Source organism: Nuphar pumila, chromosome 9 (genome assembly GCF_984573655.1).
Source record: "Nuphar pumila chromosome 9, dmNupPumi1.hap1.1, whole genome shotgun sequence".
Classification (NCBI taxonomy): Eukaryota; Viridiplantae; Streptophyta; class Magnoliopsida; order Nymphaeales; family Nymphaeaceae; genus Nuphar; species Nuphar pumila.
In genome coordinates this window covers 111,847,890-111,868,732 of record NC_143257.1, presented here as the reverse complement: position 1 = coordinate 111,868,732, position 20,843 = coordinate 111,847,890, and the positions used below count along the sequence as shown (strand labels likewise).

Below are 20,843 nucleotides of genomic sequence, written 5' to 3'. Positions count from 1 at the left end.
TGGTGTGTCTGGCTTCGGATTTGGATCTGACTTGAAAAATGAGAAACTATGGTACTGGATCCAGTGAAATTACAGATAAAATCTATTATTTTAACTGAAAATTGAGAAACTGGTGACACAGACCCAACTCTGAATTGGATCTGATTATGTATGCTTATCCGGTTCTGACAAGGGTCTTAATAGACCCAACTATTTAGTTCTCGATCTGACCCTAGATTAGGATATATAGTATCCAAATCGAGACATGGTGGGTCAGATCAGTTTAGAACCAGGTTAGAATCCCACCCGTTTGTGTCTACCAACTACGTTGAACAATTTAAATCCAATTTTACTAAAGGCACGTTTCGAAGCTAGGGATGTCAATGGTATGCTTCTGGGTCGGATATCCCACTGATATGAACCATTTGATGGGGTTTGGTACCAGTTTTCACATCCAAATAGGTAATCGGGTCGGATTTGCATCATGTTCAGTATCGGATATAATTTTACAAGAGAATCCGAAAAGACATTTGACATCGGGAAAATTCAAATATTTAAAAAATAACTTAGAAAAACACGGTGTCCTCACATGCTTCCAGTGAAATAAACGCACTGAGGCACAATTTTATCTTCAGCCACGTCTTTTATTTTATACCACTTTTCTTTTATACCTTTTATGAAATATTTTCATAAATGCATCAGTGAAAAGAGTACGGGATGGAGTGGAAGTGAGAAGAAAGGATTAGGTTCCCCCCCCCCCCCCCCCCCCTCTCTCTATATATCTATATATATATTTCAAAAAACTCCCCTTAAGTTTTGGCATTAATAAAAATTACACCTAAGCATTAGTTTTTTTTAAAAAGGCACTTAAACTTTTGCACCGCCAATAAAAAAACAAACTTTCATCCACTTTATCCCTTCAAAGACTCTTTTCCTCTTTTTTAGGTGTGTTTTTTTAAAAAGAAAATGATGCATTTTCTAAAATGCCCCACAATTTGCCAAATATGCTGAATGGGCAATATCGCAAGATCTCAATTTTTTCTTATCGCTTTTACCCCGCAAGTGCAAATTTTCAGTTTTTGCACATCATGACGTTAAAATAATATACCCAAGAAACTCGCCAACAAAATGGCATCCAAGATTGCAAAATTCTAAAAAAGAACATGAAATTTCAAACAATTTGCGAAACTCGTCATGAGTATGGCAAAAATCATAAAATTTATGGAAGTTCGATAATTGCAAAATTGTTGTTGAGTATGGCAAAAAGTATTGTGAATTCTAAAATATTTGCGAAAGTCAGATATTGCAAAATCTCTTATTTTAATCACACTCGTATTGTGAAATTACTTTTTCTTGCAAAATTTTATCATATATAAATGACGCTTCATTTCACAACCCCTTCTTTCATTTGAATGCCCTATTTTCGTAACACCTAACGTTCTTGTGGTCCCCAATCCTTTCGGTGATCTTTCGACGAGATTATGATAACATTTAGGCGAATATTTTGACGGGTGGCGACTTTGCAAAAATCCTCCATTGATTTGCCTATTAGTTTCTTTGATTTTTTTGAGTTTTCGTACCATATAAATGAGCATATAATTACTTATTATCTCTGATTGATTGAGGTTAAGGTTGACTATGCATAAACGTTGAATAAGGGTTGGTTGTATGGGGTATTATGGTTTGTTGGATTTCAGAGTTGTTAACTAAGTGATACATTGTGTGGTTGGTGTAGGAAGTTATGATGGCTGTTAAAATGATATTTGTAAATTATTGTAGCATGATTAACTCTTTTGGAGATCTATAATGGTCTTTAAAAATAACAACTATAAGGAATTTGTAGCATTAATGTCTCAAAAAAATGGATATATGAAAGAGTTAATGGTCCTCCAGTATAAGTGCACTCCAAAATTAGATGGTGAAGATATATAGATACCTCTCTTGGACGATGATGATGTCTATGTTATATAGGAGAAACATTTACTTAATTGCTAGCAAAGTTATACAAGAAGTGGTCACAAGTAATGTACAAAAATGAAATGATGAAAATCTTATGAATAATGTGTGTCTATCTCAGCCACCAGCTATTAAGCTCACTGCTATTGCGAACATCTCACCGTTCTCAACAGTTAATGATGAGAAGATCACTGCAAACAATGTGGAATCACTTTGACAAACCAGTGTCGGTGATCTTCATCGCAGGATGTTGTATGACACTCAGCCTTCCAATGTAGATGACAAATCTAGGTAAAGGTTGAAGCTCTTTCTAATTTATACTTGAATTTGAGGTGTTATTTTTTTTGTTAATCTTGAAAGTTGGGATTATAGGAATATTATATTTTTCGAAGCAAAGAGTCATAGATATACCGAGTTTTAATTTACTTTGTGCAGTCGATCAATCATTCTGTGCGAGCAACGATAATGGGCATAGTGCAAAATCTGATGATAGCGATGATTCTGAGTATACCATGTTGGCTAGGTCGGACTTAGAAACGATAGGGAATGACCAAATTAGTGATGATTTGGAGCAAGTATTGGTGGGTAAGAAACATGCGCTAATGATATTTGGGAAGTCAAACCCTTGGTTCTCAATAAATGGATTCTCATTCAATGAAGTGCAATTGAAAATAATTGATGTAGAGGCTTCTCAGTTGTATGATGAGTTGCACAACAAAAAACTTAACGTATACAAACAGTTTCAATATCTATCAATAGAGTCAAACGATCACGAAATTGCTTGCGGCAAAAGGTTTACTAATCTTAAGCAATGTCACGAGTTTTTTAGAGATCATGTAGTTAAGGATAACCTTTAAACAAAATTTGTGAAGAGTTGCAATAACAGAGTCACTCTCAACAATGAAAGTTGATGAAGGCGACCATTGCGCTTGCGGCAATGAAAGTTGAAGTTGTTTGATTTATGTGTTTTGGAGGATGGCCGAATTATGTATATGTATAACAGAGAATGAAGTTGTTTGATTCTTCTTCTTTTTAGTAGAATGGGTTATTTATATAAAAAGAGAATGAAGTTGTTTGATCTTATTTTTTGTTTGATTTGTTCATTAGAATCAATTGTATATAATGTGTATATAACAAGGAATTAACATGTTATGTAACTAGTGATTTTTGCATTAGGAAAGAGTTTCGCAAGATACATACAAATTTCAGTTTGTTTTTTCTAAATCAGAAAGGAATTTTGCAAGGTACATACGAATTTCAGTTTACTTTTTAAAAATAAAAAAGGAATTTGACTCCAATATTGCAAAATTTCTTAATTGCTTTGTTCTAGTATTGCAATTTTTTTTCTTGCAAAATCTCATAATTCCTTTTTCAAAAGATTCATCGAAAATATCACAAGAGGGGGCCGAAATTTGGGATTAGCGAAAACATGAAATCAGAATGCAAAAAAAGGGATGAGAAACAAAACATGTACTTTAACAAAATAAAGTCGCTCAAACATTGCATTCATTTCATTTTTTCACAAAATAAAGTTGTTCATACATTGCATTCATTATATTCTTTCATAAGAATATTGGTCTACTTTGTGTTAATAAGGAGAAAACACATCTATCTAGCTATCATAGTTCATTAGAGCGGGATGACCTAAAAAATGTTGCATATCCCACCCATACCCCATGATCGAATGTTGACTGCAAATTTCATTTTCTATCCCACCCATACAATAAGATGCCCCTATCGGAAACGTCATCGATCTTCTCACTGTCGATGATTTTTTGCCAATGAAGCGCCTCCAATCTTCTCACTGCCGCCACTTGGTTGTAGGAAAATGACCATAATTTTTCACTGGTTGGATACCACAAAAAACCTAGTTTATGTGAAACCCTAGCTTTGTTTTTATACTATTTATAGAAAATTTCACAAAAAAAAAAATTCACAATACCAGTGCGATAATTGTTCTAAAATTCGCAAGATACGAACTTCTGCAACACTAGAAAGGATTTTTGCAACTTTTATTGTAAAACTCATGATGAGTTTGGCAAATTATTTGGAATTTCACAAATTTAGAATTTTGCAACCTCATATGCAATTTTATTGAGGAGTTTCGTGGGTGTATTATTTTAGGATCATGATGTGCAAAAATAAAAAAATTTGCACTTACGGGGGTAAACGCGATAAGAAAAAAATTAGGAACTTGCGATATTGTCCATTCGACGAAGTTGGTAAATATGTGACATTTTAGGAAACATGTCATTTTTGTCATACATTACAGTTATTTTCAATTTTTTTAAATATAATATTGAGGGGTAAAATGATAATTTTATATCAAATTTAAGAGCAAACTTGGTAGTAGTAAACACCTTAGACTTTTTAATTAACCACAATATTTTTTAGGTGCATTTTTAAAAAATTTAAAACTTTTCCTCACGAAAAAATCACTTTTTTATATGACATGAGAAAATTGGGTCAGAAAAGGCTGATTTTTTAATTTGTTTATGTGTCTCTCTCTCTCTCATAAGTTCAAGTGGTTTCAACTCAATATGACTACATAAATGTGTTCAACATGGTTTATTCGCTTCGATAATGTCATTTTTATCTAAAAATATAATTTTTTAAATTATAAAATTTTAATGCTTTGTAAGAAGATGATTTTTGAAGTCCTTTCCTTCTAAATTACATTCATAATGTTCGATCTACAAAAAAAGTACTAAAAAATGTGAAATTAAGGTGATTTATACCCATAATTTTGTGGCTTCAGTAGCACCCAATATTAATGTGGAGCTATCTTTTCCACGGGGCTTCCCCAGCAGGTAATAGATCAACAACAATGGTTCAAAGATTGGAAACTTAAATTTGGTGTGGCTTATATGTTTTTTTTTTTTTCAACAGGGAAAGCTAGGGTTAGGTGGACCCCTGCCAGTTATACAATCATACCATTGGGATTCAAACTTGCAACATCCCAACACAAGTTGACGTGAACTAACTGCTCCTGCCAAACAAGAGGGGCCCCCGTTGGTATGTTTTTGTTTTTTTATAACAAGGAACCATTGTCGAGGTGAAGAAAACTCTGGGTGTGGCTTATATGTTATACTTGATAGTTTGTCCTACATGCATTCGTGCGTGCATGTGCATGTGTAGTCAAATTATGGTGCAGAGGTACTAAGTTGAGCTTTAGTTTGCTAAATGTTGAAGTGAAGCAGTTTTATGTTAAAAAGAATATGATGGAAAATTGTTTTAAGTCAACTAGTTTCTTATGAACTTTCACGTGAATTGGGCAACACTTCAACTCTGAAAAACTAGTCACAGTAATCTTTTTGTAGCTTGCCCTCATACAAAATGCAAGTAAAAACATGTTTACATAAAATCACACAAACTTGGCACTCTTCATAAGAACATAATTATTTTTCAAGATCAACACTGTAACTGAGAGATCAGCCATGAGCTTTGCACAAACGTTGGTGGCAATGCACTACCTGCACACGTAGTTATGTCTTTCTCTTAAGTGCCTTTACCTTTTTGTTTACCATGAGCACCACAACACCTGACATTTTCTGCCTGGTATACTTTCTTTTCTCAAAAAATTTCATCAGCATGAGACGGAGCCTCTCGATAAGAGGCACTAAGGGCTTGTCATGTATAAGGAGAATCCACGAATTGAATCTCTCTATTGTATTAGATGTTAGGCACACATATCTTCTTATTAAAAAGTGATTGTTAGCCTAATGTTTCATATCCACATCGGTGGCAATATAATGGTATACAACTTCATCTTAGTTCTGAGTTTTTGAAAGAAAATAATTGTACAAATGTCTCATGGTTGCTGAGTTGTGTTTCACTGTAGTGCATTAAGTGGTGAACCAAATTTCTTAGCAAAATTCTTTGACAAGTGCTTAATGCAATATCCAACATGACATCTAGGTCATGTGTGGGGGCAACATATTTTATCCCTATATATCTATCTGAGATAACTGTCAATACTCATCTCTTTATAAACTCATCATTTAAATGTTTCAAAAACCATGCACATGAATTCTTAACTTTTTATCTACAACTACAAATGCTAACAAAAACATCTTACCACAAAGATCAATACTATGGGTAAACAATAATATATCAATGTATTTTTTTTTAAGAATATGCCATCTACCAAAAGAATTTGAGGGCATCCTTTCAAAAACTCATCGATGCATGGATTAAAGGATAACAGGTACTTAAATGAATTTTTTATTGGTATGAATATACCCTAGCACTCCAAGGTTAGCCTTCATTAAATGATCCAAATAGGTGAGAATTTTCTTAAATGAACCATATAGCTTATCTCTCATCCATGTTCATGTACTCCATACTTGTTTGTAACTAACCTCAACACCTTCCTCACGATTGATGTCATCCATGATTTCTCTTGGAGTCATCTTCAGGTTATCGTGCATGCATTTGTGAAAAACACTTGAAATCTACTTGAATGACACTTTTTTCACTAGAAGGTTGTCCAATGATTCACCACATGCATGCTTGTTTTTATACTTCTTCACTTGAAAGAATGTTGTTTTTCACACCTTTTTGCAATGGATCTTTCAAAGCCAATCAACCATCGCCTATGATATCTTTCTTGTGCATATGACAATCACTCTGTTATTGCAATTTTTCACAAAATTTGCTTTATAGTTATTTTGGATGACAAAGTCTTTAAAAAACTCACAATAATGTTAAACCTTCGGCCGAAAGCAATTTCTCGACCGTTTGAGCCTGTTGTTTGTCATTGAAAGGATTTTCAATTATTAAGTTTTTCGTTATGCAACTTGGCATACAATTGAGATGCCTCTACTTCAATGATTTTCAATTGTTCTTCATTGTATGAGAATCCACTGAATGAAAAATTATTCAACCTCATATCATTAGTGTAAAAACATAAAATAATTTTACTGCCCAACAAATGCTCATATAGCTTATACAACCATACCAAGGGTTCAACTTCCTAATTGCTATTTATACAGTGTTTTCAATTATCATTATTTGCCCAATGTCATCAGTGTCTTCGTTTGGCTCAACTGACATAGTATAGTTCTATTGTCAACATGATCATTTGTACCATTAATTGAATGATCGGTTGTACAAACTAAATCAACATTTAGCATATCTATCACTTCATTTGCTTTTATACATGCAACGTTCCTGCATTTCTAACTTTTAATATTAATAGTAAAAATAACACTTTCATCATCACACTATATCTCATGCATACATTACAAAGTCCACCAACTTGTACCTAGTTATGTCATTTGCCCTGGAAGACTACATGTCATTCATATTATTGTGATGAAGATTAGTAGCACTGGTTTGCCCACGTAGTTCTACATCCTCTATAATGATCCTTTAATCATGTACAACATTAATTGTTTATAAAAGTTCTTCATTACTTGCACATCGAATATCTATATCCTTAATTGGTTCGTGTAATTGCATGCCCTTGTGTGTCTGAGCTCAATGTTTAGGATATTAATATCGCCCACCGTGTGAAATAGTTGAATGTCCGCCAAAGGACTATGCTCAATAGATAGTGTCTGAGATAGATGCACATTCTTCACAGGATTCTCATCATTTCAATTATCAAAAACTTTTTGTACATCACTTTCAATTGCTTCTTATTTAACTTTGTGAGCAACTAAGTAAACATCACCGTTAAATAACATCGGCTCTACATCATTATCGTCCAAAACATCTGCCCATATATCTTGCTTACATACTTTATGAGAATAACTATACCGAAGGCTCAATAACTCTTCCATGTATCTGATTTTATGAGACATCAATGCCATAAATTCATTAAAGCAATTATTTTTAGAGACCGGTATAGATCTCTAAGTAGGGTAATCAATGCTACGATAATGTATTTTAACCCTTCCAAAGGTCATCATTCATCTAATCAAAATAGCAAGTGAGAAAATACCATCAATATACCCTTCATACATTCAATTAACAAAACTACTTACAACAACCACTCTAAAAACTAACTACTCACACTAGCCTCATAACCCCTATTCAATGGTTATACATAATCAACCTCAATCGCATTACACTAATTAATGTTTGTGTGTAGTCAACTCTAGCCCCATTACACCAAGTCAAAACTACATGAATAATCTACAACACCAACAAATATATATATATATGAAAAACCTAAATGGTAAATTTGGTATTAAATATTAAATAAAACACAAAAAAACATACATAAAATACCTACAACAACAACCAAACACACATGTTATAAGGCTATTAAATGTTCATATCTAAAAAAAAAAAATCAAAATGAAATAAAACAATATGCATATATATTGTTTATATGAAACTCACCTTTCGACCTAACTAGGGAACTCGATGAGAAGGATACCGCAACCTCGTCGGATGGTGCCAAAAGACTTCACGAGAATCGCAGTAAGAGGAGAGAAAAAAGAGTTATATGTTTTACAAGGAAAAGGGTTAGGGTTCTTTCTAGAAACAATAAAAAAAAATAAAACAAAAATGACTTTATATATGATTCAACAAGCATGCGAATGTACTAAAATTCATATGCTAAAAGTTTATGCATTTCAGCACATATTTACATATTTTGTTGAAAATAATTTTGTCCAAAGTGTAACGACCCTAAATTGACCCTCAAAAAATATATATTTTTTTTAAATGAATACATATTTTAAATCATTGCAGAAAGATAACCCATGGATCTGGGGCACATCACAAATTTTATATTCACCAAACCAACATTCATTCTAAAATATAAATTTATTCAATTCATAAATTTAAATTGAATGTGTTTAACTTAATAACCCAATTTGAAGTTCAATCAGTTCCAAACAGTCAACTCTTATAGCAATTAGAATCTGGGCCACCAAATCATAAATCTTTGTCCTCTCTAGCAAGTCGGACCCTCCATCACTTTGCTCAGCTAAGACTAAGCTTCACCACCTGAAAAATGTTTTTTTTTAAATTGGGCAAGAAACGAAGTTCTCGTACGATACCTTCTCAAAATCCAACAATAAGGAAATAAGCATACATCAAATCAAATATAAATTTAAGGGAGCTTTAACATGCAATTCACACTTTTTACAGGCTTGCAATATAGACCAATTTAATTTTAGGCAATCACAATTTACATGTTATATAAACCAAAGTGGATACATGGACCAAAGCTTAATCGATGGATGAATCAATGAAGACTTTATGATTAACTTTTTGTCTAATTGTTAATCAATGCCTTTGAATGAATGTTCATACTTAATACAACACATTTAAGTTTCATCTTACATAAAACTTGTCGATACTAAAAATGAGTCAATTCTCGATGCCCAAGGCAGTCTCTAGTTTGTATCTTAATCACACGATTATATTTTATTAATTGGGTCCTACACATATCCCTCGACCAATGTTGGAAATCATCACTCTAAGTCGAAACATTATGAATCATCACCTAATGTTGGGATGACAAGGGCATCATCACCCTTCAACGTCACTTTTCTTAGTATACCAATAACTGCAGTTGAGTCACATAACACCACCTCCAGACAAAGTGGTGAAAGTTTCCTATAACCAAGGTTAAGAACACGAACTACTTAATGGGTTCTTGGGGTAAATAGTTCACACGTCGTTCGGTATCCTCACGGTCCTCCATGACCGTCATCCAAGGATCCCACACTTTCATAGGGCAATCAAGGAAGAAAAAAAAATGATTACATTGTTTAGGTCTTTTATACCTTTCATAAATTATTAATTGTTTTTCACACAAAAACAATATACAAATCAACATGCATTGTCCGATTTGGGCCTTTACCCCATTCGGTCATAACAGTGTAATATTGTGCCACATGTGAAATTAAATCATAAGCATTATAAATCATCATATCAATGCATTTCACAATTAACTAAATAACAAAACACAAATACACAGCCTTAAAAGGCCCTCAAATGGATCAATCATAACCATTATACAAATCTAAGTCCCTTACATAAGACACAGTTTGACATTACACATCCATCTCACATGAGACAAGGCATAGAATCATATTTCTGGCTAATCACAATCCCAGATTCAAAGCATATAACCAGAATAAAAATTCAAATTTAAACCGCATTTAAACGAAAACTCAAGTTCATGTACTTGAATTCTGGATTAAATCATAATTAAATAAAATGTAGGTTTATAAAATTAACTCCAAATTTAAAACTCGGTTATCAAAACTCAATTTTAAATAATTAGGAACATATTTAAGCTCACCTATAAATTAAGCTTAACTCACTTAATTCAATTCAGATTTAGACCTTAAAATACATTACTGATTTTTAATGCCTATTCATTCGAATTCTAAAGAAATCGGAAATCCAGTTTTAAGGCCAATTTAAAATCATATTTGACCACTAGAAACTCAGATTTTCATTTGATCTAAAAATTCAGATTTAAATAGTTAACCAAAAGTCCAGCTTCTAATGATAAAATTCCATACTGCAATCTATACTTAAACTAGACCTGAACCTACTTAATAAAATCTAGATTTATCTGATTACAATAAAAACTCATATTTTTACTTGATTTAAAAAATCCCAGATTTACATGTTCAATAAAAGCTCATATTTGTTTTAATTAAATTCAGATTTAAATCGTGTTTAACAATGATTTAGATTTAGTTAGTTAAATTCAGATTTGACCTATACTTAAACTTCCTATTTAAATTGATCCATTTGTGTGTTAAAAATACCAATTTAGACAAAAAAAATTCAGGTTTGTCATGTACTAAGACCATAGACTTAATATGTATCCAAACCCAACAGAAAATCAAAATCTATCATTGATTCGAACATATGCTGAATAACATCGACATTTAAGAAACCCAAAATGCAAGATTTGTTCACGAGCATTGGATAAATAAACTGATTCTTGCCAAAAATTCAAAATCTCAACATGCACAGTAAAATGCCTGATCGTTATTTAGCAACAGAAATATGAACTATTCATGCTAATAATAAAATCACAACCATGTAACAGCTTCAGCGATTAAAAGGCTCACAGGCATAGTCGGGTCAGGTTAATACTAACAGTCTAATACGTAGAACAGTTAAGATTTTAACACCCTAAACAGACTATACCTAAATCTGGACAAGTTGAGAAAAATATAACCACCTAAAACAAACAATATAAGTTTTGTTTGATTATGGTAAAGAATCAGTACATACAATTAAATCTGAACCTCCAGCAACCAATTGATATATGTCGATAGGAAGACAAAAGCTATCCCTAAAATTGACACATAATAAATCACGTTGTGTACGCTTCACTCATGTAAATCAATGTCTAACAAAAAAAATAAAAATTGTTCACAGGCAAGGAGTAGCTAACACTAGTATACGTTAGACTGAGATTTAGGCATGCACAGAGAATAGCTAAGATTGTACAGGTTATTAAAACTATCAGAATTTAATTATCAAACAATTAAATCTATACATACTAAGGAAAATCTCGAAACTCATCAAACAGTTCATGCTATCAAGCCCTCAAAAATACATAACAGAAACAATTAGACCTTTAAAAAAAAATTGACAGACTGTTAAATCCTAAAGCCCATACACATGTTCACGTTAAAACAAGAGCAAATCACAAAAAAAAAAATCCTAAATAGCCTAACACCCTACCCAGAACGCCCCTTCAAAACAAATTTTGGGTTCTTATTAATTTTTCTTAAAACCTGTATTCGATTCCACCCATGCCAATCTCCTCACCTATCGGATTAATAGAGAGAATCTCGTACAATGTTTCTCATGTTTTGAGAGAGGAGCTCGTGTCTCTTATAACATGAACGAGGGGAGTTTTTTTGTTGAAAGGGATTTTCCAAAAAAGATGTCCTACACATTTTACAAATAACTTTATTTATTTTGTAGTTTTACTTTTTAGTAACCTTCCTAATAAAATTTCTTTAAGTTTTTAAACTAAGCATGTGTCCTAATTAGAATCTAATTGCTTAATTTAAATACCCTTCCATACGTGTGGGACATGGATTTCATACAGGGTACATGACCCATTAAGGGTTCACGTCTAAACTAACCATGTTGTTTCATTTAAAGAATAATATAATATTATTTAACACATAAAATGCATAAAATATTATTAATTATATTTTTAAAACCTAAAAATTTTATGAGGTCTTACATCCCTAGCCCTTTAAAAGAATTTTGTCTAAAAAATTAAAACATATCGAATAAATATGGGTAATTCTCAGGCTCCCAAGTACATTTGTCCAATCCGTGATGTTGTCATCGCACTTTCACCAACAGAATCGTCTTGCTTCGAAACACCCTCTCTTGGAGATCCACAATCTTCACTGATCTCTCTTTTGTCGTCAAATCCGGTTGCACTTCGACTGACTCGTACTGAATAATATGTGAAGGGTCTGGTACACATTTTCTCAACATTGAGACATGAAATTGCACTTTGACTGCCTCGTACTGAATAATATGTGAAGGGTTTGGTACGTATTTTCTCAACATTGAGACATGAAAGACGTTATGGATCTGAGAAAATTGAGGCAGAAGTGTCACTCGATATGCTGACTCACCAATTTGTTCAAGGATATCAAAAGATCTCACGTACCGAGGATTAAGCTTACCCTTCTTCTCGAACCTGAAAACACTCTTCGATGGCGATATCCGAACAAAAGCATGCTCTCCCACTATGAAACTAAGCTTTGTGCCTCTAATCGGTGTAACTCTTTTGTCGGCTCTGTGTTGCGATCACTCCTGGTGAATCAATCACACCTGATCTGAATAGTGTTGGATCACCTCTAACGACTCGACTGCTCTAACACCGACCTCATCCCAACACACCAAGGATTTATACGGCCTACCATACAGAGCTTCATATGGGGTCATACCAATACTAGTGTCATAGTTATTGTTGTATGAAAACTCTGCAAGTTTCACATCCTTATCTCAATCTTTTGCTCAATCCAGCGCACATGCTCTTAGCATATCCTCGAGAGTATGAATCGTCTTCTTGAACTATCCATCAGTCTGCGAATGGGAAGTTGTGTTAAACTTCATTCTGGTGCCCAAAGCCTTCTGTAACTATCGCCAAAATCATGACATGAAATGAGGATCTCGATCAGACACGATCGAAAGTGGTACCCCATGTAACCTGACGATATCATCAATATACAATTATGCCAAGCTCTCTAGGGTCTGACTCACCTTGATTGGCAGAAATGTGCGCTCTTGTCAATTGATTCACTACTACCCAGATGGCATCATGCTGACGATGGGTCTTTGGTAGTTCCATATAAAGTCCATCAAGTTGTCATTCCACTTCCACTCTATGATATCCAAAGACTGTAGTAGCCCACCAGGCCTTTGGTGCTCGATCTTAATTTGGTAGCAAGATATCTGAACATGTATTCTGCCACATCCGTGTTTTATCTCATTCCACTAAAAAGTTCTTTACAAGTTTTTGAACATCTTAGTGCTACCAGGATGAATTGAATACTTCGATATGTGGACATCACTCATCAACTCTTCTCTAAGAGCTTTCAGAACCCACCATCTTTCTCCAAACATGATGGTCCTGTCTTCCTCACGGTGAAACTACGCATTCGACTTTTGAGCACTCTCACACATCTTTTCGAAGTCCAAATCATCTGACTGCAATGCCTCACGATCTATGATCTCAGGTTACGCTCTCATTTCTGCACAATACATCTGCTCGGCTTCGTTGCAAACGGCTGCCACTTAACAAATTCTTCAAGTAAATCCCAACTTTGCCCAATCAAACTGGCGACTAAAACTGAAGTCTTCCTACTAAGCGCATCTGCCACTACATTTGCTTTTCTCGGATGGTAAGCGATGGAGAACTCATAATCTTTAAAGAATTCTAGCCACCTTAACTGCCTCAAGTTTAGATCTTTCTGAATATATATTTGAGGCTTTGTGATCAGAGAGATCCTCAAACTGCTCTCCATACAAATAGTGGCGCCAAATCTTCAGTGCAAAGACAACAACTTCCAACTCCAAGTCGCATGCACCTTTAGCTGCCTAGAAGCATAAGCAATCCCTTTTTTGTGCTACATCAAGACACAACTTAGTCTGGTTCTCGACGCATCGCTGTAAACCATAAAACAACCTGATTCTGATGGCAAAGTCAGTACTGGAGCTAAGGTCAACCTTTTCTTCAGCTCCTGGAAGCTCTCCTCACAATGAGGCATCTATATAAACTTTACTCTTTTTTGCAATAACTTGGTCATTGGGGCAACTATAAGAGAAAAATCCTAGATAAATCTATGATAGTATCCAGCTAATCACAAAAAACTCCTAATCTCTGTGACAGTTTTCAGTTGCTCCCAAGACAATATTGCTTTCACCTTCGCCAGATCTACCTCAACATCATTCTCCGAGATGACATGGCCAAGGAACATGAACCTGATCCAACCAGAATTCACACTTTGAGAACTTAGCATAGAGCTTGTGTTCTCTTAGTGTTTTCAGTATGATCATTAAATGCTCTATGTGCTCCTCTTCACTTTCTGAGTATATCAAGATATCATTAATGAAAACTATCACAATCTAGTCCAACCATAACCGAAAGACTCGATTCATCAAGTCCATGAAAGTTGTTGGGACATTTGTGAGTTCCAAGGACATCACCAAAAGCTCATAATGCCCATATCTGGACCGAAAAGTAGTCTTCAGAATGTTCTCTGCCTTGATCCATAACTGATGATATCCCAATCGAAGGTCAATCTTCAAAAACACTTTCATTGTGCGCAACTGATCGAACTAGTCATCTATCCTAGGAAAATGGTACTTGTTCTTCACTGTTACCTGATTCAGTATTCGATAGTCGATACAAAGCCTCATAGATTTGTCCTTCTTCTTGATGAACAAGACTGGTGCACCCCAAGGTATCACACTCAGTCTGGTAAACCCCTTGTCAAGAAGCTCATATAACTTCTTCTTAAGCTTCACAAGCTCAGTAGGTGTCATATGATATTGTGCTCTCAATATCGGTGTCGTTCCAGGCATTAACTCAATCTCATGATGAGGCGGTAATTTCGGTAAGTCCAATGAAGATACATGAGGAAGCTCCTAGACTACATCCAATTGTTCCAATAATAACTTTTGGCTATCAGTTGTCGACACACTAATCAAGAACATAGTACACCCTTGCTTGCAGTACTTCAAAATCTTCAATGTTGATATGATCTTCACACTACAACAGAGCAGTAGATTAGCGACGACCACCTTCCGTCGCTAATCCGTCGCTAATTCGTCGCTAACCATGTTAGCGACGGATTAGCGACAACGCGGCGACAGTATGCTTACGTCGCGAATATTTCGACGCTAACTGGCGACGGAATAATTCCGTCGCCAATCCGCCGGTACTAAACGGCGACCATGGCGTGGCGACGGATTTAATTCCGTCGCTAAGCCATCGCTAGATTAATATGAATAGCGACAGAATCATCCGTCGCTAATCCGTCGCAAAAACGAAAAAAAATCAAAAAAAATTTATTTAAAAATTAATTACGGAGAACTGTACAATTTATATTTCCTGTACAATTTATATTTCCTGTAAATAAAAAACAAACCACACAAAAAAATTCATATAACAAGTATCTATAATAATTAATCGTTCCACCTTAAAACTAAGAAGTTTAATTATTTACAATTCAACAATTACAATTAGGAAAAATAAAAAAAATAGAACTTCTTCAACACAGTCCTCTAATCATCGCCAAGATTTTGTGCGTCTTCTTGTTCATTGTCTTTATCTGTCCCTTCAGCTCCACTACCCTGATTATCGCTAGCAGCCTACACAAGAAAAGAACAGTCAGTATTGATAAACAAAATATAATGAAATAAATTACACACTATCATGTGCTCATGTGTGATCTAAGGCAATAAAAAAACTCTATATGTGATTCTATCATGCTCATATGTGTGCTAAGGCAGTCAAAAAATTGAATATGTGATTATAGCATGTTCATATGTGTTCTAAGGCATATAAAAAAACTCTATATGTGATTCTACCATGCTCAGATGTGCTTTAAGGCAAGCAAAAAACTATATATGTGATTCGATCATGCTCGTATGTGTGCTAAGGCAGTAAAAAAATTGAATATGTGAATATAGCATGCTCATATGTGCTCTAAGGCAGGCAAAGCCAAAAATTTTATATGTGATTCTATCATAAATGATATATAACATGTTCATATGTGTTCTAAGGCAGTTAAAAAACTCTATATGTTATTATAGCATGTTCATATGTGTGCTAAGGCAGTCAAAAAACAGAATATGTGATTATAATATGCTCATATGTGTTCTTAGGCAGTAAAAAAACTGAATATGTGATTATAGCATGCTTATGTGTTCTAATGCAATCAAAAAAACTTTATATGTGATTCTATCATGCTCATATGTGCTCTAAGACAGACAAAAAGTTAAATATATATATGTGATTCTATCATGCTCATATGTGTGCTAAGGCAGTAAAAAAATTGAATATGTGATTATAGCATGTTCATATGTGTTCTAAGGCATCTAGAAAAACTCTATATGTGATTCTACCATGCTCAGATGTGCTTTAAAATAGTAAAAAAAACTATATATGTGATTATACCTGAGAGGGACCTGGAATCGAAGATCCCCTATCCTGAACAGCGGCCTTGATCTCATTTCGGAGAAAGGGGGCGACGGTGTATTGGAAGTAGTTATTCAGTGATTCATTAATGATCTCGCGTACATCATCACCGGAAAGAATAGTCGGCTACTTGGAGCTTATGTCGGCGCAAGAAGTTGGTGAGCCGTAACTGGAAGAACCAATAACTGGTGAAGTGTTCATATTACTCCCAAACCCGAACACGCGACCTTTTTTGGGTTCACCTGCTGCAGTCACCCATGCTGTAGGATCAAATGATGGATGCTGAGTAGCGTCTTCACCATATCGCTCTACCATTTGTTGCTCATATGCCTCCTACAAAATAATGTTTAAAGTATTCATTAATAATTAATGATAACATTATGATGACTTGCATATATATTGCAATGATTATTAATAGAATTAATACATACCGTTGTCGTTCTCGCCTTCTCTGATACGAAGACTCCCGTGGTCTTCCGTTTATGTGTTTCTACAAACACATCCTTATATGGTACACTGCCTCCTTTTTCTGCTTCCTGCGAAGTTAAATGACAAAAGATTTAGTACACAAATTTGCAACTATACTTATAAAATTAATATTATATATTGATGAGTTACCATTTTCTTTAGGTGGCTCCCAAATGTCTTAGATCCACCTGTGTGTAGATGAGCTTCGGGCATCTTCGATCGATTTTGTGAAGCCTTCGCAGAGCGATTTTTAAATGCATCTCCCGCCCACATATCGCACATTTCATCCCAGTAATCTCTCCTGATAGTAATAGGACCATGGCCCTTCCACAGTAATGGATCATCTACTACGCCAGATGCTTTTTTTGCTGCAGTCTTCATAGTGTGCAGCATGTCTGCAAATCGATTGGCAGCCACCTTCTGCCACACCTTCCTTGCATCATTTTCTTCCACCGTAGTTGCAAAGCGATTCGAAGCCTACAAATATTTTCAGAAAGTTAGTAGACATTGCTTAAATAAATTAAATATGAAACACATTAACTATGAGGAACAACTGTATACCATGAATGAGGACCACAATCTGTCTAATACCTCCTTTGGGTACTCTTTCCATTGAGCAACTGGTCCTGGTAGATGTTGAAGAAGTGAATTCCTAATCTCCCGTACTACTTCTTGTGGCTCAAACCTCGTGCTGCACATGAATTGTTACACAGTAAATATCAATATAAAATATTTAAAAGATATGCAATAATTGAAAACAAAATACTTACGGTCGATTATCGATATACACTATTCGAATGAGTCTTCTTGGGCCAGCCTGTGAAGACCCTGTTTCCTGTGTTGGCTGTTGACTTGTGCGATCAACTGGTGTCGGTGGGTCGTATACAGGCGCAACATCATTTGTAAAAAAATACACACCAAGTTCTCAGAATGTGCATTTGAACTAATCAAGCATCTAATTAGTTATATGATATACCTATCACAGGAGCCCGTGAAGATGAAGGTTGAGCTTGGCTACTACTGGATGAGCGACCACTATAACCTCCACGAACCATATTTTAACAAATAACATATGTCATACAATACATTCAAATAATTCACATCAAGTATTACAATGCATTCAAGTCATTCACATCAAGCATTGCAATGCATTCAAATAATTCAAATCATTGACATCAAGTATTGCACTAATTCAAATCATTCGTTAATTGCATAAATTATAATACATTCAGATAAATTACAATGCATTCGAATCATTCGTATCAAGTATTACAATACATTGAAATAAAATTTTTAATCATTCACACCAAGTATTGCAATACAACTCACATCAAGTATTACAATGCATTTAAATAGAGGTTTGTAGTATAAGATTTTTTTCACTAGCTTGAGAATTCTTCCTCGTTACTAGTTTGACTTTCTTCTTCTTCTTCTTCTTCTTCTTCTTCTTCTTCTTCTTCTTCTTCTTCTTCTTCATTGTTTGCCCATCCACTTGGTACATCATTTGGATCACATTCCTCTATGAATGTTTCATCAGCTAATGGAGATATGACATGCATATCATGCGCAACATCGTGACCATAAGCGAAGTCACAGACATCATCTGATTGATAGTAATCACTGTCTTCAGCTAACTCATCTTCTTGTAACTGATCATACTCGGGGTATAGTTTGGATTTCACCTTGCAAACTGCCCACCATTCATTTCTATCTGACTTTTTTATACTCGGATATGAAGTATAATAAACTTGTTGAGCTTGCGAGGCTAATATGAATGGTTCATATGTTCCAAACCTGGATTTATGATTCACCTCCACAATGCCTGAAGCTTTGTCGAGTCTTGTTGCAGTTGGATCAAACCAATGACACTTGAATACCGTAACCCTGTTATTCATGCCTAAGTAAGTCAACTCCATTATTTCCTCTATAACACCGTAGTAATCATGTTCATTTTCACCGTAGCTGCTACCCTTGACACACACGCCACTATTTATCGTTGATTTGTTTATACCGTAGTCTTTTGTATGGAATCGATAACCATTTACGATATACCCGTTGTAGCATTGCACAACTTTGGTCGGACCATTTTCTAAATCACATATTCCTTGATCTTTAACATCACCATGGCGAACCTACGCACAGACATAAACAATTATTGTGATCACGATCAATTAAGTAACTTAGTGTTGTTTATAAGTATAAAATTTATGTTAGCTTCTTTACCAACTGTTTCAACCACTCCACAAACTTAGTTTCACGTTCTTTTTGTACTTCTGCATTAGTGAGATGTGAAACTTTGCTTTGCAACTCCAGATCAAATCGTCTGCAAACCACAAATACTTATATTACCGAGCCATGTATCCACATATATAACATAAAAGGATTTATAATTGAGTTGCATATACATATACTTACTCGATGTATGGGTCGATCGCTGAACAATTAAAAAGAATATAGATGTGTGCTGCATCTTGCTCTCGATCTGTCAATAGCCTTGATCGGCAACTACCAAATGCATGCCCAAGTCGTTGAAATATCGACAGCTTGTCAGCTACATTATGATGCATGCATTGATAACTTAATATTTTCATGTGCAAACTATTCATGACACGATACATTCATTTGAAGCATGCTTTCAGTATACAATTTCACATGGAAGACATAATCAAATTGAAAGTAACTACATGTAAGCATGGATACAATCACATCAAACATTGCAATACATCGAAATAATTCATATCAAACAAATGTCAAACATGTACCTGCAGCAAACACACTTCAATATCCCACTAACTACTACCACGCATAGCATGGACTCCGTACTCCAAAAATAAGAACACTTCCATATTCATACATTAAAATCATGCTCAGCATGATCTCCGAACTCCAACAAAGCAGTCCTAGATATCAACAACTAAGTGAGTGTGTGAACAATAAAGTGTTACATTCAATAAATTAAATAACATGTGATGCGCTTGCCTCACTTACTCACCACGTGTATTTACCCGATTTGCATTGTTTTTGTCACTTACTTACCACGGGTGGCGGGGCACAAGCGAGTTCCGTTGAGAAATCTGCACAAAAAAACAATTTTTTAAAATGAAGTCACCACGGAAAAAAAACTGTTCTGACAAGGGGTCGACTCCCCTGCTGTTCCGACAGGGGGTCGACCCCCTGCCCGGGTCGACCCCCTACCGGAAAGGCAAGGGGCAAGGGTCCTCTGCCGAAAAATGCAGGGGGTTAACCCCCTTCCGGAAAACGCGGGGGTTAACCCTCTGCCGGAAAACGCGGGGGTTAACCCCCTCCGTTTTCCGGAAGGGGGTTAACCCCCTGCCGGAAACGGGAGGGGGTTAACCCCCTGTGAACCGGGAGGGGGTTAACCCCCTGCCGGAAACGGGAGGGGGTTAACCCCCTGTGAACTGGGAGGGGGTTAACCCCCTGCCGGAAATGGCAGGGGGTTAACCCCCTGCGTGAAAATGGGGGTTAACCCCTTACGTCAAAACGGGGGTTAACCCTCTGCCGGAAACGACAGGGGGTTAACCCCCTGTGTGAACCGGGAGGGGGTTAACCCCCTGCCAGAAACGGCAGGGGGTTAACCCCCTGCGTGAAAATGGGGGTTAACCCCCTGCCGGAAACGGCAGGGGGTTAACCCCCTATGTGAACCGGGAGGGGGTTAACCCCCTGCCAGAAACGGTAGGGGGTTAACCCCCTGTGTGAACCGGGAGGGGGTTAACCCCCTGTGTGAACCGGGAGGGGGTTAACCCCCTGC

The 20,843-nt window shown here is 35.6% G+C and overlaps 1 long non-coding RNA gene across 1 annotated transcript; it reads right to left on the bottom strand.

The window, feature by feature from the left end:
- Positions 1–15,568: 15,568 nt before the first annotated feature.
- Positions 15,569–16,724, bottom strand: LOC149828889 (uncharacterized). The gene is made up of 2 exons (XR_016434085.1): positions 16,586–16,724; positions 15,569–15,777 (listed from the first exon to the last, which is right to left on the bottom strand). It is a non-coding gene; the product is annotated as an uncharacterized LOC149828889 (long non-coding RNA).
- Between the last annotated feature and the right edge of the window lie 4,119 nt (positions 16,725–20,843).